Consider the following 3,513-nt stretch of genomic DNA (forward strand, 5'->3'; position numbering starts at 1 on the left):
TGTTGTGTTGTTAGTTTATTTAAAGAAGTATTGATTACATGAGCACAGATGTACTAAAGACAGTCTGTTCTAGGAGTTCTACAAAAAAAAAAAAAAAAAAAATTACATGTTTTTGAAACCTGTGGCATTAGGATCAAAAACTGTGAACTTAGAGGTTTTATCTGGAACAATACAATTCTACATGCTAACATTATGGACTTAGTATTTTCTTATTATTAATAAAGAATTACTTAATAAATATTTACTGTGTATCTACTCATCTCTAAGACCCTGGGTGAGGCAAGAGGTTTGTGGTTGGTTGCTAACCTAAAGGTTACCAGTTTGAACCAAACCAGCGGCAGCATGAAGGGTCTATGATATGTTACCATAAAGATTACAGCCAAGAAAACTCTAGGGAGCAATTCTATTCTGCATGTAACACATGAGGTCATCATGAGTGGGAATCTATTTGGGGGCAATGAGTTTTTTATTTTTATTTTTGTTTTTGATAGGAGCCTTTGTCACATGAGGCATTATATTCTACTCATTCCATGCACATTTTCTGAGAAGCTAGTACTTGCAAGCAGTTGCTAATGGCACAAAGATGAAGAAGGTTCAGGCCCTTCAGTTCCAGGCTGCTTCCCTAGTGCTGTCCCCTGACACTGTCAGCCTCTACACACAATACTTCAGGCTCACAGAAGTGTTTTCTGGTCCCAGAGCACATCATCATGTTTTGTACTCCTGGTTCTTTGAGCGTGCCTTTCCCTGCCTTGAGTACTTTTCCTTGCATGGCTGCCTGGAGTCTCTCATCTTTTGAGACTAGCTCAAATAAAACTTCCTCAGTGATGTTTCCCACAAAAGGCTTGATTGCACTTGTCACATAGCTCTGCTTAGAACCCATGTCACCCAGAATTATGATTGCTTACCTGTGAGTCTTCCATCAGCTCTGAGTTCATTGTCCACTTCTGCCCCCTGATCCTTGCCAGCTCAGGGATGGCCCCGAGGAGAGGTGCTCCACAAAACTTTAAGAATGCTGTCATGGTTCACAAATTATGTCTAGATGATGCTGTGCAGTGCTTAAATGTAAAAATTGATGTAGTTTTCATAACTTTGAGGCATGATGTAATGCTTCTTTTTTGCTAGGATATGGTAGAATTATCAGTCATGTGAACTCTCATCCCATTCTCTAAGTCAAACTGAAGTAGCAGAACATAATTGGCTAATTTTAGGGTTTTTTTGAGTTATCAATCTCTGATGAGAGAAAGGACAGTGTTTCACAGGGTTCTTAGGCAGCAAAAAACATGTTCTAAAGATTTAGAGCTGTATTTATTCTAAGGTGATTCTATCTGAAAGGTGGAGTATGCTATATAAACTGTTTTCAAAAACCAAAAACCAAACCCACTGCCAATGACATAGCAACACTTTGGGACAGAATAGAACTGCCTCATACGGTTTCCAAGATTGTAGATCTTTACAGACGCAGACTGCCTCATCTTTCTCCCACAGAGAATGCTGGTGGATTCAGATACTGACATTTTGGTTAGCAGCCCAATGCTTAAACTACAGTGCCACCACAGCTCCTTTCAGAGATATCACAAAGAATGTTAAAGAAGACGGAGGGTCTCAACGTGATACAATACCTAGAATTCGACCACTTCAACAATCATTCCATTATAATAATTACAAGAAACCATAAATTATTTTTACAATTTCATTTAGTAAATTTGTGGAAAGTCAATGATATTTTGACCAATATATTTGCTAGGAAGGATATAACCTTGTAAAACATGACTCAGAGCTGTTAAATGTCCATATTTACAAGGCTGAATTATGCTCTTAAGTTTTTCTTTTAATCAGAACACTATCATGTGATGTGAAAATTTACCTTCTAACAAAACAAGCTGTTTCCTGACCTGGTGATGTTGTCAGATTAACTGTGCTTTTATGGCTTAATTGCATTTTGAAATAAATGTCATGAGATTAATTACACTCTGGAGAGTGTTAAAACATTCAGATAACAAATGAAGGCATTTGGTAAAGGATCGTGAGAATGGTTAAACCTGAAGAATATAATCAATGTCCATGTAAAATGATACATGTAGAAATTATTGAATTGGCATATGTTTTTGTTGTATATATTTTCTCTATAGTAAAAGAATGAAGGAAGGAAGGAATAAAACTACAGGCAGTACTGCCTATTTTTCCCATGTCTAGTCTATAGTGTTTGTCACAGGAAAGTTTTTTAGACAGAGGCAATATATGGCACACATTTTCAAAGTAGATTAGATTTTGTTCTACCTGACTTTGACCTTGCTTCCTTCAACCCCTTGCAGGCAGATGTCTGATTTGCTGGATCTAATATGTCTGGTTGGGACAAGGGGTCTGAAAATTGAAGTTTCAATAGCACAGTAGTATAAAGTTTGTTCATGAGCCTATAGTTTTTCCTTTAATATTTTGTCTCCCTGAAAACAATCACATAGAAAATAGATTTGAATGCAACTTTTTTAACTGTTCTCCCAGGCTTACCAATCTCCTTAGACTGAACAATGAGAATCACTTTACTGTTAGTATTAAGTGTAATTTAGACCCATTTCCATTCATAATTATTTAAGTGGCTATCAAAGATGATTGTCCTTATTTGTAAACCTGCTTTTAATATTAGTTAGAATATTAGAGAAAGCCTAAGAAAAACTTTTGAAGCGAGATGATCCTAGCAAAAAAGTTTGAGTTTATTTCTAAACAGTAGATCCTAAAAGTCTTTTTTTTTTTTTTACTTAAAGATTGATCTAAAATATTTTCATCTTGTATCCTTTAAACCAAAAGACATCAATTTAGAGTGCAGTTAAAGAGAATTTTTAATGGATTGAGATTAAATCTATCATTTTTACCCGGGGAAAATTCCTTCTCATTTATTCTCAGGCAGACTCATGTAAAAGGACTATTAAAGTCATGAGCGGCAGTGTTTTGACAAGCACTTGTACTGCAAAACTTGAAATCTCACTGGAATACAGTTACATATTCACTGGGAGATAAGAACGCCCTATTTAAAAACTAGGACAGAACATGTTGATATGGAGAAAAGGAAGTAATTATGTGAACAATACATCTGAAATTAAAGACTGAGTTGCTGGCATCCATCTAAAATCAACAGGAAATGTAATACTCTTTGAAAGTACTCTTGTCCTGTCTTACAGTGCTAAGTGGATTAAAAAAAAAAAAAGACAAGATATTATTTGTATTCAGAATAACATTACAAAACAAAATGGGAAGAAACAGCAATGATCTGTGAAAAGTTCCATGTTATTGACAGAAGGAAGAGAAAGACCAGTTGTTGTTGTTGTTGTTATTTGCCGTAGAGTCAGCCCTGACTCATAGTGACCCCTCCTTGGGTTTTCGAGGCAGTGTCACTATGGAAGTAGGATTGCCCAAACTTCCTTCCGAGGAGTGGCTGCTGGGTTTGAACCACCAGTCTTCTGGTTCGCAGTCAAGAAGGACCAGTAGCTTTTATTAAGGAATATATATATATATATATAT

The sequence above is a fragment of the Orycteropus afer genome, unplaced genomic scaffold, assembly GCF_000298275.1.
Source record: "Orycteropus afer afer isolate SDZICR_OR568_19922 unplaced genomic scaffold, OryAfe1.0 scaffold00144, whole genome shotgun sequence".
In the NCBI taxonomy this organism is placed as follows: Eukaryota; Metazoa; Chordata; class Mammalia; order Tubulidentata; family Orycteropodidae; genus Orycteropus; species Orycteropus afer.